The sequence below is a fragment of the Nicotiana tabacum genome, chromosome 14 (assembly GCF_000715075.1).
Source record: "Nicotiana tabacum cultivar K326 chromosome 14, ASM71507v2, whole genome shotgun sequence".
Lineage (NCBI taxonomy): Eukaryota > Viridiplantae > Streptophyta > Magnoliopsida > Solanales > Solanaceae > Nicotiana > Nicotiana tabacum.
In genome coordinates this window covers 67,857,825-67,879,480 of record NC_134093.1, presented here as the reverse complement: position 1 = coordinate 67,879,480, position 21,656 = coordinate 67,857,825, and the positions used below count along the sequence as shown (strand labels likewise).

General features: G+C 38.7%; 1 long non-coding RNA gene across 1 annotated transcript; it reads right to left on the bottom strand.

Moving 5' to 3' along the window:
* Positions 1-1,206: 1,206 nt before the first annotated feature.
* Positions 1,207-21,528, bottom strand: LOC142169145 (uncharacterized). The gene is made up of 3 exons (XR_012698885.1): positions 21,404-21,528; positions 19,994-20,126; positions 1,207-1,317 (listed from the first exon to the last, which is right to left on the bottom strand). It is a non-coding gene; the product is annotated as an uncharacterized LOC142169145 (long non-coding RNA).
* Between the last annotated feature and the right edge of the window lie 128 nt (positions 21,529-21,656).

Sequence of the window (21,656 nt, the reverse complement as noted above, 5' to 3'; positions counted from 1 at the left end):
AGCTGGGTACCTCGTACCTTTTTTCATCTTGCTTCTTTTATTTGTTGAAATTTGTATCTATCTTCTGATTCTCTCGTTGTCTTTCACCATAGGAGTGGATAGATATTCTTGCCTTAAGGCTCCTTATCAAGAAGCTTACACGTCTTAGTACACACATGTTCTGCAGAAGACCTCACATTTATCCATCATAGGAATGATGCAAACTCAAGTTCCTCTTCAACACTTCCACAACTATATCTCTTACCAACCGACCTTCTAGATGTAGGTAACATTGTATTCAAATATAATAGAATTTAGGAATTTGAATTTCTACGACTGAGCTCTACCACACGATCTAGAGTAAGAAGAAAGAGTGACAGTCCTTAATGCCTTGTAGCCTTCTGCTTATAAGTGTGGTGCACAACACACCCATAAACAAGATTCTGCTAGACACGGCTTGTAGACTCTTTAGGACAGAACTGCTCTGATACCACTTCTGTCACGACCCAAACCGATTAGCCTCGACAGGCACCCGGTACCTCACTCAACCGAGTACCAACGTAACATATCTTTCTTATTACATCATCATAGGGAAGTGGGCCAGAAGGGGCGTCATGAGATAAACAGAGTAAACATGAGGGAATCAAGAATATAGGCATCTCTAGTATTTCTATGAATAGAGTCATTTATGAAAATTGTGCAGTTGCTCGTTTCGTTTGTACCATATTGATCATGCCAAAAAGGAAGAAGGGATAGCCTTAACATACCTGAACCGGTTCTCTTGACAATCCCTCTAACACACGACAATCGACAAAACACGTGATGGCAAGATCAGAGTAGGAAAAGATCCATATGATATTCTTGAGAAAGATTGCACCGTACTCCCTTAGAATTGCAAAACCCCGTTGCTATTACGCAGTATAGTTTCGTATGAAATATTTTTTCCTAAGACCGTTACCTTGCTGAAATTTTAATCCATCTCTCTTAATGAATTTGTCACGACCCAAAATCCCACCTCAGGCGTCGTGATGGCACTTAGTCTCTAAGACTAAGTAAGCCGATTTTAATTACAATTCAAGCCATTTTTTAAAATAGAAACTAACAGCGGAACAAATATGAATATAACAACCTCCCAAGTCTGGTAGTATTGAGTCACGAACTCTAACTGAATACATAAAATTATCTCGAGGATCGAATATACAGTACTGATCGAATAAGAAATCAACAGTACAATAAAATGGAAAGACTCCAAGGGACTGCGACGACCAAGTAACTGTACCTTGAATCCTTACGATCCCACTTTACTCTGCCCATGTCCGATATCTCCAATACTTGTCTCTACACAAAAATATGCAGAAGTGTAGTATGAGTACACCACGGTCGGTACCCAGTAAGTATCAAGACTAACCTCAGTGGAGCAGTGACGAGGTACAGTCAAGACATTCACTAGTCTAATAACCTGTGCAATATGAGATACAAAATAATAGAAAACAAAGAGCAGTAATAGCAACACCAATCAACTAGTGATTTAAACAGCAAAGCAACAGGAACACCATAAATATTACTCAAACGAATAATAAACACAGGTACAACCAATTAGTCAAGTCCCTTCAATATACATCTTTTACCTATAAGTTTTTCAATAAAAGTCTCTAGAATATAATTCTTTTCAATAAATATATTTCGAATTTACTTTCTTTAAATAAATATACTTCCATTAAAATTCTTTCACATAAATATCTTTCCAGTATAATTCTTTCAAGTAAATATCTTTCTAATATAATTCTTTCAAATAAATATCTTTCTAATATATATAATTCTTTCAAGTAAATATTCTTCTAATATAATTCTTTCAAATAAATATCTTTCTAATATATATAATTCTTTCAAGTAAATATTCTTCTAATATAATTCTTTCAAATAAATATCTTTCTAATATATATAGTTCTTTCAAATAAAAGTCACCATGTGACACCTCATTTAACTTTCCTGGCGTGAGAAATATATTCAACATATCACATCAAATGGCACTGCAATACCTTCGTGCACTTGTCTCATTCTCACCCAATATATATATGTAGATCAAATCAATTGCACGGCATCACACTTCGTGCATTTATATCTTTCTCACCGTGCATACATATAACAGTACCAACTAGGTAGGAGAAATGTCAATAACAATAAAAGAAATAAAGTGAAGGCATACAAGAAGTAACAACGAGTATAAGTCACATAGAAAACATAGGTACATGATAACATCTCAAGATAAAGGCATGAATGTATACACAACAAAACGATATCACAATGTAATGTATTTCTCTCGTCCTCGCCTGCCCGGAAACACTATTCGTGCCATGAATATATGATAATATAAAAATAATTGCACGGCATCACCCTTCGTGCTTTTACTCTCGTCCTCACCTGATAATATAAATGAAATAGCACGGCATCAGCCTTCGTGCTTTATACTCTCAATGGCACGGCATCACCCATCGTGCTTTACACTCTCAAATGGCACGGCATCACCCTTCGTGCTTTACACTCTCAAATGGTACGACATCACCCTTCGTGCATTACACTCTCAAATGGCGCGGCATCACCTTTCATGCTTTACACTCTTCCTTACCAAGAACATGTATATCATTAACAAGCAAGGTAAGAAGCATAGTATCATGACTTCCATTAGCATTGAAAACCAGTATAAATGGATAGTTGAAGGACTGTACGCATCTCCTCAAACCATTATAGTAACACTTGGAACTACACCAAGAGTAACAGATATTTCCTTTCTGCTTAGGTGCAAGGAGCTATAGTCTTGTGCACTGGAATATAACAACTCAAGGAACCCAACCCAAAAAGCCATAATACAGAAAAATCATTCCAAGTATTGTTCAAAAGATGAAAAGAAGTTAGCACTGAGATTATTTTCTGAAGTATTTTAACTAATCAAAGAGTACTTCACACTCTTTATTTTATATCCTAGTGACATTCAATAGGCATAAGTGATGTAATTATTCGAGTTAACAAAGAACCAACCGACCAGGATCAAGATCTTGAATTGAAAACCTGGTTTATGGACTGATTTCAAGAAACAACGCATCTCAAGTTTTAGCACTTGGAATTTGATAATTCAAAAGCGAGATCAACTATGACGATAAGAACTATAAGAAAGACTATTTATTCGTTCAAAATAAGTAAATATTGAGGTTGTACTGGTTCAATGAAAGTTATGATTCTAGGATATTAAACTGTAACACCCCGAAAAATTTCGAAGTACTTAAGCGCTATTAAGAAAGTAGATGTGTGCTAATTATATTATTTTATGTGTAGACAAGGACCATTATATGAATGATATCAATTGATTATGATAATATATGTAAGATGTGCATTAATAATGGTTTATGGTCTAAGAAGCGCCCCAAGGCTAAGCAAGTTGAAACGTTTATGATGGGATAAAGTTTCAAGTGAGTTCGCACAATTTCCTTCTTCAAATGCATGCTGATATCAAAATATAACTACTTCGGAGTTGATATACTATCAAATTAAATACCTTTGAGTCTAGTTTTCAATCCTTCAAACCGTTTGTCATTTGGACTCTCCTACAAGAAGTTATGACCATATTATCAAAGGCTGAAAAAATGCGATTCTGCGACCAATTATGCGATTGCGAAAGTGCTTCTGCGACCGCAAACTAGTCGTAAAATGGATCAGTACAGCCCAGTTTTGGCACCAATTTTGTGGTGCATTTTGTGACCCGCATAGCCATTCTGCGGTCCATTATGCGACCGCAGACTTGATTTCGGAGGGTTAATTTTTCTATTTTTATAACCCGACATCATTTTGATAAATAGGCTTTGGGGCTTATTTTGGAGAAATTATCTGAGATTTTTTTTAGAGAGAAGTGAATGTTCTACAGAGATAAAGTAGATGAAGCATTTTGTTCATCAAGATCTTGTCCAAGCTTTTAAATCCAACAAGAAAATCTCACAAGTTCTTCATATAAGAGATTGGGATTGCTAGAATTTCCTAAACATTGTAGTAATTTAAGGAATGCTCAAAGCAAGGTGTGTTGGATAAACTTCCTTATTAGAATTGAATTCAATGATGTTCCCGTAAGCTTCAAGTATGGATGTCTCAAGTTCCTTATTCTATGTTTCGGATAGTTCCCAATAAATTCGAATGTCCTGAATAAGCAAAGTGTCGAGAATTATGTATTCAAAACGTGTTCCGAATGTTCCTATCACATTATGTTATCTTTTGGAAATATGTTCAAGAATGATATGTGTATTAAAATGCTATGTCTTTGAGTGGTGTTTCAAATGAAGGTTATGATGTCAAAATATATGAGAAAAGTCAATATGCTTAAGACTCTTAATTGCTCATATGTGTACCTAAAGTCTTGATTAGAAATGTCTTATTGTTGATAACATATAAAGATGGTTGGAAGTAAAATAAGTAAATTGGGGATATAAAGTGTGGCCAACGTGCCAAGAGTGAAAGTTATACTTGTGGCCAATGGTGCCAATGAAATGAGATGATGTGAGAAAGATTATGAAATGAGCTTTGATTCAACTATTCTAAAATTGACTTTGAAAATAGAATTGCCTAAAGGCTTATGAACTCAAGTAATGCCTATATGTGGCTGCTTTAGCTAATGCTATGTTTAGTGAGTATTTTCAATGTGTTTTGCATTCTTACATATCCGTGAGTGGAAATTATGTATTGTCCTTTTTGAGAAAAAGTATTTCAAGAATAAATGATGTATTACTTGTTTATGATTTTAACTTGTGCTTCGATTGCCAATCATTTTACTCCATTTCTTGGAAAAAATCCATTGTGTTTCAAGTCTTCATTACTAATGAACCTAACGTTGTGATTTCCAGAATATTGTATAGGTTGATATTTATGATGATGATCCATGAAAGGAAAGATATGAAAGTGTGGAATAGGAAATACGGCCATTGTGCCATGAAAGAAGAATCATATGTATGCCCAAGAGAACCAATGAAACAATAATAATGTAAGTGGTTGAAACTACAGATTAAGTGACATATGATGTGAAAGGTTATGAGATGTACGTATTTGTACTTTGGTTTCCAATGTGTTATAAACCCCTACGTTCTTGCGAGTAAAGACTATGATGTTCCTAAATGTTCTATGATCACCCATGGTAAGTACAAGTAAGTGATAGTATGAACATGAAATGTGGTCGTTGCCTAAATGAGAATTATGAAGTGTTGTATGTCACAGTGGTTTCAACTATAGTTGAATGCTTCTAAAATAATGTATGTAAATGACTTCGATTGTTAAGTCCCCAAGAGTTATGAACCTAGATAATGACCTCAAGATGTCAAGGGAGTGAATAATGAGATGGAAGGGAGATGTCCTTTGTTAAATGATGATGAACCTTAAGAAAAGGAATTGGGCCCATGTGCCATTGAAATCGACTTATTGATTTACCATGCATGTGCTAATGTAATGAGTTGTGTTTCTCCATGATGATCATGAACATGAAGTATTCCAATGATATGAGTAATTATGACCTTAAATGTAATGACAAACTATGTCACTTTGAGTTTATATATTGTATTGTGATTGGGATTACACCTCCACCCACATATATTGGGGTGAGGCGGCAAGGCCGCTTTGTGTAGGAATTGTGATATTGTGATATACCTCCACCCGTATACATTGGGGTGAGGCGGCAAGGCCTCTTTGTGTAGAGTTTTGGTATTGTAGAATACACCTCCACCCGCATATATTAGGGTGAGGCAGCAAGGCCGCTTTGTGTAGGGATTGTGATATTATGATACACCTCCACTCGTATACAATGGGGTGAGGCGGCAAGGCCTCTTTGTGTACAATGATATGGTAAATTACGACCTTAAATGTAATGACAAACTATGTCGCTTTGAGTTTATATATGGTATTGTGATTAGGATTACACCTCCACCCGCATACATTGGGGTGAGGCGGCAAGGCCACTTTGTGTAGAGTTTTGGTATTGTGGAATACACCTCCACCCGCATATATTGGGGTGAGGTGGCATGACCGCTTTGTGTAGGGATTGTGGTATGGTGATACACCTCCACCTGCATATATTGGGATGAGGTGGTAGGAACGCTTTGTGTAGGGATTGTGGTATTGTGGAATACCCCTCCACCCTCATATATTGGGGTGAGGTGGCATGACCGCTTTGTGTTGGGATTGTGGTATTGTGATACACCTCCATCCACATATATTGGGTGAGGCGGCAGGGCCGCTTTGTGTTGGGATTGTGGTATTGTGATACACCTCCATCCACATATATTGGGGTGAGGCGGCAAGGCCACTTTGTGTTGGGACTGTGGTATTGTGATACACCTCCATCCGAATATATTGGGGTGAAGCGGCTGGGCCGCTTTGTGTTGGGATTGTGGTATGGTGATACACCTCCACCCGCATATATTGGGGTGAGGCCACAGGGTCACTTTGGGTAGAGGTTGTGGTATCGTGATACACCTCCACCGGCATATGTTGGGGTAAGGCGGCAGGGCCGCTTTGTGTGAGGGTGGTTATAAAGGATCCCCGACTTAATATCGATAAATTTTAATGGAAGCTCTTAATAAATTTGCTTGTCGTTAACGGCCATCTAAGCCCATTTATTGTTACCATGATTCATCATATTTATGTTGTATTTCCAAGCCCTTGAATAGGTGTATTTGTATCGTGTAAGTGAACGCTGTGAACGGTATATAAGACACATAGGTGTATAATATGATATGTGAACACTAAGGACGGTCTACGTAATGTGTATGTGTAAAATAAGGGAGGAATGTGCCACTTTCGTTGGCATTGTTTGTACATGTTGATACAATTACATTATATTATGTATTCCACGTATAGTTCATATGGCGCAGTTGATCCTAAAAGAAGGTTAGAATGATGCAAGTATAATAAGACTTGAAATGTATTTTATTAGATGTTTCGTAGTTTCTTGATGTACTTTATTTGCCTCTTATTTGAGTTACCACATTTTCATATGTTGTTTTGACTGCCTTACATACGAGTACTATTCCACATGTACTCACGTCCCTTTTGGTCGGGGCGCTGCATCTTTTAATGGATGCAGGTATACTTCTACAGGATGATATGGACCTTTGATAGGGATCCTTTTCACTACTCAGCTTATGGTGAGCCCGCTACAGTTCTAGTGGGTGTTTGGGTCTAGTTAATTTTATGTATATAGGTATCTATTGTCATAGAAGCTCCATGTACACTGTGGGTCATGTAATTAAAGATTTGAGTGTTGTCATGTATTTATGTTCACAGTATTAACAACTATTTATAGAGCTGTGTAACCACCACGAGAAAGAAAATATGGGCCATTGAGCCAAATGTATTTAATATGAAAGTCAAGATCTTATTATGTTATGCTAAATCATGCATGAGTAATGATGAGAGGTTAATGCAAACTAGGCTTGCTTGACTGGATTTACTTGGTTGAGCACCGGTCGCGCTCCTTGATTTCTGGGCGTGACATAAACAAATGAATTTAGATCAAGAAACGTGTTCTTGAATGATCAAGAACTAACAAGTTCCTAAAGTCACCACTTGGAATCAATTAACGTGATAATAAAATACCACACGTAATTGAAAACAAGATAAAAACTAGCACCACCTTGCTTGGAACCACAAGGATAAAGAAGATAAAATAGAGAAAAATAATCTATTGCAAATTAGGTCAAATCTCAAAAATGTGAATTCCTACTACAAGGCATGGGAACCCTTTATATCGGCCTAGGGTCTCTTCTTTGATGAATACAATTCCTATTCTAATAAGGAAATGAAATAGCTAAAGACAAGGAATCCCTATTCTGCAAGGAAAAGAAACTAAACCTACCAAGAAAAGGAAACAAGAAATCCTTTCTTGTAAAGAAATAATAATTCCTATTTTAAGAAGGAAAGAATTTTGGCTTCTTGAAATCAATCTTGAGCTTCTTGGACTTCTTGCGCTTCTTAAAAATAAGTTCATATGTTTGAACTTGAGCTCTAAAACATGATCTTGGCCATGATAAATTTGTCAAATTGGGACCTCTAGATTATAGCTCTAATATGAAATTGATGCGATTCGTCGAGTTAACAAAGAACCAACCGACAAGAATGTTACACCCTATATTTTCATACGTAAAAGTGCGTCGTAAGCAAACTAATGTAGGACCCAAAATGAGATAATATTTGAAAGTATATAAAGTAAGTTAATCATGTTACCTCGGAGGTTAAAAATATTGAAGATCATGAACAACAAGTACAAAGAGTGCTGGAAGGTTCAGAAGCTAAAGGAATTGAAGAAATAATGTTTCGTCAAAAGTCGACAAGTTGGGAATGTTATAACATGTACTTTTGGGGTGAGACTAGGGTGCTTAACAAGATAAGGATGTTATGTTATGAGTTATGTTATTCATATGATAGTCGTGTGTTATGTTTTGAAGTCAAGCGAGTTGTGGAACAAAAGTTGATAAAAGTCATCACAATTAACGTTCATAAGTTTTACTGAAATATGGGTCAGATTTAACTGCGATTTTCTCCCAATATACTTAGAGCTACGGAGTGTTCCACTCGTCAAATTGAATATCTATGAGTCTATTTTCTAACTCATTAAACCGTTTGTCAATATGACATCGGAGTAGAGATTTATATGCGATTTTTTGCGAGACTGTGCAAGCTGCTAGGTGACAAGTAGGTGTGTCACCTACTTGCTTAAATGAGAGTCCGAAAATGGGTCAGTTAGGGTCATCCAAAGAGGCCTTTTAAAGGCCTATTTCCTTCATATATTAGACTGATAATAGGGCATAATAACCAGACATAATCTCTGCAAAAGTCCTCCCAAAAATTGCCCACAAACCCTAATTGATTTTCTCTCCCTTTCAAGTTCTAATTGGAGGTAAAACCTAGAGTTTGAAGAACCAAGATAGGATCTGAGTTATCCAACAAATAAGGTAAGTTTACTTCTCTCTTTCATCCATTTTTTTCTGCTGTAAATTCATGGTAAGTCGTTCTATATTTGTAAGAACTCACGGGACGGTGATCGGAAGCCGTGAGTTCGAGTTATTCGCTTGTAGCGGACTGTATTGTGGACTATTTTGTGTTGCTGTTGGGCTGCGTGTTTTACTACTATTTTGTGTAGTTTTGGAGGAGTAAGGGTGTGGAGAAATACCACATAAATTCATAGTGGTGGGCTGGTCATTCGTCGTAATATTTTCGGGCTGTTTGACACTACTACGGTGGTCGTTTTGTGTATGAAGAGATTGGGGTGTGTTGAGCTGTTTTGTAGTATTTTGTGGTGTATATAAGGTTGGAAAATAATGTATATATGTTGTTATTTTTGTGTTCTTGTGTTGTTGGTGTTATCTTAAATTTGGAGGAAGTAAGGATTATAGGGGAGATGCTGCCCGTTTTAATACAAAATAAGCTTGTCGTTTGTTGTGCGATAGTTGTACCTTTCGTAACTTAATGATTGTATTATTATCGTTGTTGTAGATTAAGGTGCGAAGAGGCGAGTTCAACTTGGTGATTGGAAAGATTGTGATAAGGTATGTTAAGGCTAACCCCTTCCTTCATTTTGGCATGATCTTGTAACTACATGTGTTTGATAACGAGGCATAAAGAGAAGTTCATACTCCCGAATTTATATACATTATCCTAGTCTCATAAGTTACAGTATTCTCCCTTATCGGGACTTTATATTCAATTGAGTATTGTCTTCTTCCAGTCAAGAGAGCAGAGGTTCTATATATATACAGTATTACAATATTTTCACCACCATCGAGCTGTAATCGGTGGGCAGGCCCCTATTCGGCAACCTCTGATCAGATGGTATGTTATATACCAAGCCTACAGTGGTTGAGCGACTATGAGCGAGCCCAGAATGGCCGAGAAACCTAGCCTATTATGGCCGAGCTCCTATGAGCGAGCCTACTATGACCGAGCAGTTACACTTACCGAGCCTTATAAGGCCGGACACTTATTTTACTTACTATATTGAAGGAGTTGAGTCAGTATCAGCAGGTAAGTATATCTCCATATCATCTTTGACTCCCAGTTACTTTTATTTATTATATTATCAGTTCAGTTTCAGCTTTAAGTTATTTTATTGTCTTACATACTCGGTACATTATTTTGTACTAACGTCCTTTTTCTTGGGATACTGCATTTCATGCGTGCAAGTTCAGATAGACAGACGGGTAGACCTCCTCAGTAGGTGTTGCCCGAGTTAAGCATGATCGGTAAGTTCCACTTCCTTCGGAGTTGCCGGGTCTAGGGTTTTGTGTACATCTTTTGTATGTATGTATATATGTTTTGGGTAGGTCAGGGCCATGTTCCGATCACAGTACATCCATCAGTAGAGGCTTGTAGACATATCCTATCAGTTAGTGCAGTATGTTGAGCTTGTAGGCCTGGTATGTATATTTTATTGGTTTGTCAGTTGTAGTAGTTATGACGGCCTTGTCGCCCCAGCTTTATATTGATGTTTAGTCAGCGCTAGTTTCCATTCAGTTTTATATTTTGCATCACAAATTATCTTGCAATGTGGCCCCATGGCCAGATTATGACATTATATGTTTATAGTCCCTTAGTCACAAGTTGGTACGCTAGGTTAGGTGAGGCACCAGGTGCCGGTCTCTCCCCCCAGGTTCGGGGCGTGACTAACTTGGTATGAGAGCAGTTCTGTCCTAGGGAGTCTACAAGCCGTGTTGAGTAGGGTCTTGTTTATAGATGTGTTGTGCACTATATTATATAAGTAGGGAACTACATGGCATTTAGGAGTTGGTTACCCTTCTTTCAAATCTAAATAGTTTTGTAGAACTGAGTTATAGGAAAGTTGAGTTAAACTTACATGTTGGTGTTTGCATACACAGATGACGGTGACTAGGAAGACTACGGCTAGCCAGAGGAGAGATACAGCAGCAGGTGAGGGGACCAACAGGGGACCCCCAGTAGATGGGACCCAGTATGAGGCCCAAGGCGAGACCCCTACTCAGCCATTACCGGCTCCTCTACCACCTGAGGAGATTCCTGGGGATACCGCACATCCAGTTCCCCCTCCACTTCCATCAGATCAGGACTTGAGGAGTGCGATGCATTTGTTGACACAGTTGGTAGCTACCCAGTAACAAGCTAGGGCATCAGCTAGTGCAGGATCTTCTGAGGGGTCTGGGAGTTTAAGGGTGGTCTGAGAGTTTATTGCTTTGAGTCCCCCAGAGTTCACGGGGACAGATCATAGGGAGGACCTGCAGGATTTCATAGATCAGCTTCACAGGATCTTTCGGGTTATGCATGCCATGGAGAAAGAGGCAGTTGAGCTAGCAGCTTTTCGACTCCGAGATATAGCCATCCTTAGGTACGAGGGATGGGAGAGGTCCAGGGGACGTGATGCACCTCCAGCTATTTGGGAGAATTTTTCAGATGCCTTCCTTGACCAGTACTTACCGCGTGAGATCCGAGAGGCTCGGGTCGAATAGTTTCTAGCCCTCAAGTAGGGCAATATGAGTGTTTGAGAGTATAGTCTCCATTTTGACTCATTTTCCAAATATGCACCATCCATAGTTGCTACTATGCGGGACACGATCCACAGGTTTATAGCAGGGTTGGCCCTAGAGTTGACCAAGACATGTGCCACCGCTGCGTTGCAGCATAGTATGGATATCTCCCAAATTCAAACACTCGCCCAGAATATAGAAAGGGGTAGGCATCGGCAGCAGGGTACAGAGAGGAATGAGCAAGGGCAGGATAAGAGGATGAGATTTCCCAGGTCTCAGGAGCAGTCTCAGGGTAGTTATTAGCCCCGTACTTTGGACGGCCACCTAGGCCTCCGCCACCTCAGTTACAGGGTTATAGGTATGACTGCTATACTCAGTCAGGACCAAGTGAGAGCTCATGGGTGTCGGGTTTGCATCGACAATGAGGTTTAGGGCAGATATGGTCATTTCTGCCGCGGTGTGACATCTGTGGTAGAGAACACTTGGGCCAATGCCAAGCAGGTTTCGATACTTGTTTTACATATGGGCGTCCGGGGCATATGATGCGAGATTGTCCAAAGAGAGATTATGGGGGTATGGCACAACCAGCAAGTTCAGTAACATGATCATCTATGTCCGTGCATCCTTCAGGGCGCGAGTCTCAGTCTTCGGCTGGTAGAGGTCGAGGCAGAGGTAAAGGTTCCAGTTCAGGTGGTAACCAGAACCATATCTATGCTTTAGCGGGTCGACAGGACTAGGAGTCTTCACCAGACATTGTGACAGGTATATTGACCATTTGCTCTCACGATACTTATGCCTTGATAGACCCAGGATCTACTTTATCGTATATTACCCCATTTATCGCGGGGAAGTTTGGTATAGTGCCTGAAATACTAAGTGATCTTTTTGCGGTATGTACACCGGTCGGAGAACCGATTATTGCTAGATGAGTTTTCGAGGTTGTACGGTGACAATTTGTAGTCGTCAGACATCAGCCGACCTAGTTGAGCTAGAGATGATGGATTTTCATGCTATGATAGGCATGGACTGGTTAGCAGCTTGCTATGCCACAATTGATTGCCGAGCGAAGGTAGTAAGATTTTATTTTTCGGGTGAGCCAGTCCTTGAATGGGTAGGTAATACAGCGACACCCAAAGGTAGGTTTATTTCCTATCTGAAGGTGAGGAAAATGATCGCAAAAGGGTATATTTATCATATTGTGCGAGTTAGAGATGCAGATGCTGAGATACCTACACTTCAGTCTTTTCTCGTAGTTAAAGAATATGCAGATGTGTTTCTAGATGAGCTTCCAGGTATTCCTCCAGAGCGAGAGATTGATTTTAGCATCAATTTACTTCCGGGAACTCAACAAATATCCATCCCTCTGTATAGAATGGCACCTGCCGAATTGAAGGAGTTGAAGGAGTAGTTAAAAGATTTGCTAGAGAAAGGTTTCATCAGGCCTAGTACCTCACCTTGGGGTGCAACGATACTGTTTGTGCGGATAAAAGACAGCTCACTGAGGATGTGTATCGATTATAGACAGCTGAACAAGTTGACTATTAAGAATAAGTATACACTTCCAAGGATCGATGACATATTTGATCAGTGCAGGGGGCTAGATGATTTTCAAAGATAGATTTGAGGTCGGGGTACCACCAGGTTAGAGTTCGGGAGAAAGATATTCCAAAGACAGCCTTTAGAACACGATATGGCCACTTCGAGTTCCTTGTCATGTCCTTCGGGTTGATGAATGCACCCACCGTATTTATGGACTTGATGAATAGCCTATTCTAGCCATTTTTAGATCTGTTCGTGATAGTATTTATTGATGATATTCTGTTTTATTCACGTTCATAGGATGAGCATGCTGACCATTTGCGAGCGGAACTCCAAACCCTCTGTGATCGTAAGTTGTATGCTAAGTTTTCTAAATGTGAGTTCTGGTTGAAGTCTGTAGCATTCTTGGAGCATATTGTATCCGATGAAGGTATAAAGGTAGACACTTAAAAGATTGAGGCCGTGAAATCCTGGCCTAGACCTACCACTCCGACAGAGGTTTGTAGCTTTCTACGCTTAGTCGGGTACTACCGGAGGTTCGTAGAGGGTTTTTCTTCTCTTTCATGACCATTGACTAAGTTGACGTAGAAAGTAACTAAGTTTCAGTGGACAGAGGCTTGCGAGTGAAGTTTCCAAGAGCTTAAGAACAAAATGACCTCAGTGTGAGTTCTAACACTTCTAGAGGGTTATGCCGTGTATTGTGATGCCTCAGGTGTCGGGTTAGGATGCATCCTCATGCAATATGGGAAGGTGATTGCATATGCTTCGAGGCAGTTGAGGAAGCACGAGAGGAATTATCTGACCCACGACCTCAAGTTAGCTGCGGTTGTACATGCACTTAAGATATGTCGGCATTATTTATATGGTGTTCATGTTGATGTTTTTACAGATCATAAAAGCCTGCAATATATCTTCAAGCAAAAAGAGTTGAATTTGCGATAGAGGCGATGGCTAGAGTTGTTGAAAGATTATGATATTAACATTCTCTACCATCCAGGGAAACCTAATATTGTAGCAGATGCCTTAAGTCGCCGATCTATGGGTAGCTTAGCACATGTAGAGGCTGAGAAAAGAAAATTAGCTAGAGAGATTCATCAATTGGCTTGTTTGGGGGTTCGGTTAGTAGATTCTGACGATGGTGGAGTTGTACTCCAAAACACTGTAAAATCATCTCTCATAGCTGAAGTCAAGGAAAGGATGTACGAGGACCCAGAGTTGGTCGAGTTGAGAGAGTGAGTTCCGCAGCAGAAGAAGCCGTTCTTAGAGCTCAGTGGTCGTCTGTGTGTTCCAGATGTAGCAGGGCAACGAGACAGGATTATGTCAGAGGAACATTATTCGTGGTACTCCATTCATCTTGGGTTGACAAAGATGTATCATGACATTAAAGATGTGTATTGGTGGAACGATATGAAAAAGAACATTGCTGAGTTTGTCACCTAGTGTCCAAGTTGCCAGCAGGTGAAGGTAGAGCATCAGAAGCCCGGAGGGCTAATGCAGACTATAGAGATCCCGACGTAGAAATGGGAGGCGATAAACATGGACTTTGTCACTAGTTTGCTGCGTTCTCATCGTAAGTTTGATTCTATATAGGTGATAGTCGATAGGCTCATGAAATCAGCCCATTTCCTACCAGTCAGATCTACATATACAATCGAAGATTATGCAAAGTTATATATTAAGGAGATAGTGCGGCTACACGGAGTACCCGTATCTATTATATCTGATCATGGGGCCTAGTTTACAGCACATTTCTGGAGGTCATTTTAGAGAGGTCTAGGGACTCAAGTGAATCTCAGCACAGCTTTTCATCCACAGACTGATGGACAAGCCGAGCGCATAATTTAGACTCTCAAGGATATGTTACGAGCATGTGTGTTGGATTTTGAAAGAAGTTGGGATGAACATCTACCTCTTATTGAGTTTGCATATAATAACAGTTACCACTCCAGTATCCTGATGGCTCCGTACGAGGCTTTGTATGGGCGTAAGTGCAGATCTCCTATAGGGTGGTTTGATGTTGGAGAATATGGGTTACATGGGCCAGACCTGGTTCAGCAGGCTATAGAGAAAGTAAAGCTTATCCGGGAGTGACTGTTGATAACTCAGAGTCGTCAGAAGTCATATTCTGACGTGCGGCGACGAGACTTAGAGTTCGGGGTTAATGACTGGGTATTCTTAAAGGTATCACCTATGAAGGGCATGATTAGGTTTGGCAAGAAGGGCAAGCTTAGATCACGGTATATTGGGCCTTATAGGATCATTCGGAGAGTGGGCCAAGCAGCTTATGAGTTAGAATTGCCCTCAAAATTAGAGTCAGTCCATCCAGTTTTTCATGTATCTATGCTGCAGAAGTGCATTGGCGATCCTACCCAAGTGGTTCCCACTGATGATGTACAGATTACGGATAACTTGTTATACGAGGAAGTTCCAGTTGCCATCCTAGACCGACAAATCCGCAAGCTACGAAATAAAAAGGTAGCCTCCGTGAAGTTTTTATGGAGAAGCAAGAATGTGGAAGTGATGATGTGGGAAGCAGAGGAAGAAATGATGTCTAAATACCCCCACCTATTTCAAACTGAAGATATGGCTCGAGATGGGATGCTACAGCACAACTCTATTCAGGCTAGTAGGTCATCAGGTAAGCTTTTATTTTTTTGACTTTCAGTATTTATGATTTACGGCTGTGTGAGGCAAAGTGTTGTTATTTATAGACATTGGCCATGCGTGGCATACATAGTATATTTTTTGGCTGCGTGCATGTTGATTTTAGTCTAGTGTATGGAGGAGACTCCGGCAAAAGTTTGCAAAGTCTCTAAGAGTAAAGATTCGAGGACGAATGTTCCCAAGGGGGGAATGATGTTACACCATATATTTTCGTACGTAAAAGTGCGTCGTAAGCAAACTAATGTAGGACCCAAAATGAGATCATCTTTGAAAGTATATAAAGTAAGTTAATCATGTTACCTCGAAGGTTAAAAATATTGAAGATCATGAACAACAAGTACAAAGAGGGTTAGAAGGTTCAGAAGCTAAAGGAATTGAAAAAATAATGTTTCGTCGAAATTCGACAAGTTGGGAATGTTATAACATGTACTTTTGGGGTGAGACTAGGGTTCTTAACATGCTAAGGATGTTACATTATGAGTTATGTTAGTCGTATGATAATCGTGTGTTATGTTTTGAAGTCAAGCGAGTTGTGTAACAAAAGTCGATGATAGTCATCACAAGTTACGTTTATAAGTTTTACTGAAATTTGGGTCAAATGTAACTGCGATTTTCTCCCAATATACTTAGAGTTACGGGGTGTTCCACCCATAAAATGGAAGATATATGAGTTTATTTTTGCTAACGCATTAAACCATTTGTCAATACGACATCGGAGTAGAGAGATATATGTGTTTTTGCGAGACTGCGTAAGCTACTAAGTGACAAGTAGGAGTGTCGCCTACTTGCTTAAATGAGAGTCCAAAAATGGGCCAGTTCGGGTCGTCCAAGGAGGCCTTTTAAAAGCCTATTTCCTTCATATATTAAACTGATAATAGGGCATAATAACCAGACATAAGCTCTACAAAAATCCTCCCAAATATTGCCCATAAACCCTAATTGATTTTCTCTCCCTTTCAAGTTCTAATTGGAGGTAAACCCTAGAGTTTGAAGAACCAAGATAGGAGCTGAGTTATCCAACAAATAACGTATGTTTACTGCTCTCTTTCATCCATTATTTCTGCTGTAAATGTATGGTAAGTCATTCTATATTTGTAAGAACTCACGGGACGGTGATTGGAAGCCGTGAGTTCGAGTTATTCACTTGTAGCGGACTATTTTGTGGACTATTTTGTGTTGCTGTTGGGCTGCATATTTTACTACTGTTTTGTGGAGTTTTGGAGGAGGAAGGGTGTGGAGAAACACCACATAAATTCAGGGTGGTGGGCTGGTCGTTCGTCGTAACACTTTCGGGTTGTTTGACACTACTACAGTGGTTGTTTTGTATATGAAGAGATTGGGGTGTGTTGGGCTATTTTGTAGTATTTTGTGGTGTATATAAGGTTGGAAAACAATGTATATATGTTCTTATTGTTGTGTTCTTGTATTTTTGGGGTTATCTTGAATTTGGAGGAAGTAAGGATTATAGGGGAGATGCTGCCCGTTTTAATACAAAATAATCTTGTCATTCGTTGTTTCGATAGTTGTACCTTTCATAACTTAACGATAGTATTATTATCGTTGTTGTAGATTAGGGTGCGAAGAGGCGAGTTCAACTTGGTGATTGGAAATATTGTGATAAGGTATGTTAAGGCTAACCCCTTCCTTCATTTTGGCATGATCTCGTAACTACATGTGTTTGATAACGAGGCATAAAGAGAAGTTCATACTTCCGAATTTATATATATTATCCTAGTCTCATAAGTTACAGTAACCCTTATCGGGACTTTATATTCAATTGAGTATTTTCTTCTTCCAGTAAAGAGAGCAGAGGGTTTATATATATACAGTATTATAGTATTTTCACCACCATCAAGCTATAATCGGTGGACAGGCCCCTATTGGGCAACCTCAGATCAGATGGTAAGTTATATACCGAGCCTACTGTGTCCGAGCGCCTATGAGCGAGCCCAGAATGGCCAAGATACCTAGCCTAGTATGGCAGAGCGCCTATGAGCGAGCCTACTATGGCCAATCAGTTACACGTACCGAGCCTTATAGGGCCGAACACTTATTTTACTTACTATATTGAAGGATTTGAGTCAGTATTAGCAGGTAAGTATATCTCCAGATCATCTTTGACTCCCCGTTACTTTCAGTTATTATATTACCAGTTCAGTTTCATCTTTAAGTTATTTTATTGTCTTACATACTCGGTATATTATTTTGTACTGACGTCCCTTTTCTGGGGACGCTGCATTTCATGCGTGCAGGTTCAGATAGACATAAGGGTAGACCTCCTTAGTAGGTGTTTCTCGAGTTCAGCCTGATCGGTAAGCTCCACGTCCATCGGAGTTGCCGGGTCTAGGGTTTTGTGTACGTCTTCTGTATGTATGTATATATGTTATGGGTAGGTCGGGGTCCTGTTCCGATCATAGTACATTCATCAGTAGAGGCTTGTAGACATATCCTGTCAGTTAGTGCAATATGTTAGGCTTGTAGGCCTGGTATATATATTTTGTTGGTTTGTCAGCTGTAGTAGTTATGAAGACCTTATCGCCCCAGTTTTATATTTATGTTTAGTCAGCGCTAGTTTCCATTCAGTTTTATATTTTGCTTCGCATATTATCTTGCAATGTGGACCCATGGCCAAATTATGACATTATATGTTCAGAGTCCCTTAGTCGCAAGTTAGTACGCTAAGTTAGGTGAGGCACCGGGTGCCGGTCTCGCCCCCCATGTTCGGGGCATGACACAGAATCAAGATCTTGAAACGAAAATGTGATTTATGGGTCTGATTTTAAGAAACAGTGTATCTCAAGTTTTAGGACTCGGAATCTGATGATTGAAAAATGAGGTGAACAATGACGATCTAAACTACAAGAATGACTATTTATTCATTTAAAACAAGTAAATATTAAGGTTGTACCGGTTCAATGAAAATTCTGATTCTAAGATATTAAACGAATGAATTTAGATCAAGAAACATGTTCTTGAATGATCAAGGACTAAAAAGTTCCTAAAGTCACCACATGGAATCAATTAATGTGATAAAGAAATACCACACGCAATTGAAAACAAGAAAGGCGTGGGCTTTAATGAAGAAGGGAGCAAATGGAGAAAAACAATAAATATGTATGTGCAGTTCAAGACTAATATCAATAAGCATGAATATCAAATATAAGGACAAATAAATTGAAGAAAATTTACGGTAAAGTAAAATCTCAATTGCTTAATGTCACCTCTTCAGGATTACACTCATTGGCAAGAAAAGTATGCCTTAGAGCCTTGATAACAACAATAAAGCGCACGCTAAGTAAGGCGAAGCGCTCAATATGTTTTGAGCCTCACTTTAGGGCTTAAGCGTGCCTTTGATAACATTGATTAAGACTATCACTACCTTGCTTGGAACCAAAAATTAGGATAAAGAAGATAAAATAGAGAAAAATATTCTATTACAAATTAGGACAAATCTCAAAAACGTGATTTCCTTCTACAAGGCACGAGAACCTTTTATATAGGCCTAGGATATCTTCTTTGATGACTACAATTCCTATTCTAATAAGGAAATCAAATAGCTAAAGATAAGAAAAGTAAAATCCCTACTCTACAAGGAAAAGAAACTACAATCCTACTAAAGGAAAAATGCTTATTCTAAAAGGAAAACAATAAAGAAGTCTGAACCTACCAATAAAAGGAAACAAGAAATCCTTTCTTGTAAAGAAACAATAAATCCTATGTAAATAATCTTGGCTTTTTGAAATCAATCTTGAACTTCTTGGACTTCTTGCGCTTCTTAAAAATAAGTCCATATATTTGAACTGGAGCTCTAAAATAAGATCTTGGCCAAAATTAATAAAATTTAACATAGATTCTTCTTGTTCATCAATAAGCCCCAAAGCTTTGGTTTAGTGGTAAGAGCGCAAAGCGTGATATGTGGATTAGGCAGACATCACGGGTTCAAACCCTGCTACAGAGGTAAAGGGGAGAAGGGTAAAGGGGGAGGTCTATTATCCACCGAGTTTCGAATCGTACGCCACTAGACCTCGGGGATTTCTTGATTATAAGAAAAAGAATAGAAATAATGCCTTAGTGAAGGATTTAATTCCAACACAAATGCATATAACTTCAACCAGTAGTCCAGTTATGCTAACATCAATCTCGCATGATTAAGGAAGTAACTCACACCAACATAGTATGTATTAACGTATGTCCAGATTAGCTAATTATAACTATCTGAAATCTTCAAGAAACGGTAAAACCATAAGAGACTACAAAACACTGCACTAAACCTAAAGATAGTGTCAACCAACCTGTATAGAATAACTTTCATGTTGTTTTGCATATTATCAGCATTGAAAGATGGCAAATCATCCATACCACTGCTGGATTTTTCTGAAGACCAATTTGAGTTATCATGCCCCAGTATCACGGCATTCTGCAATTCTACAAACAATGCCAAAAATGATAAGACTGTGAAGTTTGGATGCAGAACAAGAATAGAACTTTCTGGTTACTCGAACCAGTGATAGCGAAAAGTACAAAAAAGCAATAAGGACCATGGGGTTTGAAGTGAAAAGCGAGAAGAAAAGACACACTTCTTTTAAGTGAAGCACACAATTTACTGAAAATTAAAAAAAATTGAACATCTGTAAATTAGTCCACCAAAATTAAATTACAATTAAATGATAAATTTCAGCTTGCAATATATAATAATGCCGATATTAATCCAACTCCTCAAAGATAAGATTCAAATAAATGACTGATTCTCGTTAGAATCACTTAATGCACTATTGTTTGAAGCATAAGCTTCTCTAAAATGCACGGCTTCACCGAGGAACCGCTAAACCCTTATCTCCTTAAGTGACGGAGTAATGGCCTTTGTTAACATTGTTGGTTACCCACTATCTCAGTTACAAAGAGGACCAAATCAATCAACAGAAGTTAAGAATTTACCAAAAATTTCTAGAAACGCTTAAAGAAGATGACTTTCTTCCATGGATTTCAGATCCAGTTCAATTCAAACTATCTCAGTTAATATGGTTCTATGAACACCACTTAAGTATTCACCAAAAAGATTTCCATAAATGCATAAAGATTCAGAGTTTCTCCCTAGGATTGATTCAACCAGCAAACTTAGGACTTCACCAGTGAAAACAAATCTTATGGGATGCATAACGGTTTAGACTCTCTTCAGTGCATCTCGCACCCAGTTCAAATCAAACTATCTGAGTCTGAATGACAGATTGATTCAATCAGCACAACCTAAGAATTTACCAAAACTTTATGCTACAAAAGATTCAGACTTGTTCAGTACATCTCACGCCCAGTTCAAATTAAATTATCTCAGATTTGAATGATTATTTGATTCATTCATTCATTCATTCATTCAACACAACTTTAAAAATTTGCCAAAAAGATTCAAACTTTTATTAATGGATCTCGCACAAAGTTAAATTCAAAATTTCCCAACTCAGATTTGTATACACAATCGGCTAATTTCGGTAGAAAAGTTAAATTCAAATTTTTCCAACTCCGATTTGTATACACAATTGCCTAATTTCGGTATAATGAATTATAAGAAGTGAAAATTTTCAAATTCTTGAGTATTTACACAGTTGAACGTCAAGATCTCAGAAGTTGAGAAGTCATTATTAAGCAAAAAAGGGAAAAGAGAAGGAGATAAGCAATCATACAAAGATATGAAATCTAAACTGAGGTACCTTGAAAGTTTAGTAGAGGTGGGAATTAAAGTCTTTTTTCTGGCACAATTCACATTTTTGGCTTTAATCCGAGGTCTGGGTGCACTTAGATCTGCCGTCATGATAAATCTTATACTCTGTTTGGATGATGGTAGGTCAAGGAGATGCTAGGGGTGTAGGCTAGGGGTGTCAATGCTTCAGTTGAGCTAATTATTTTTAAAAAATTATAATATACCCTTTTTTGGTTATTATTGTGTGTATAATCAAAATTTTA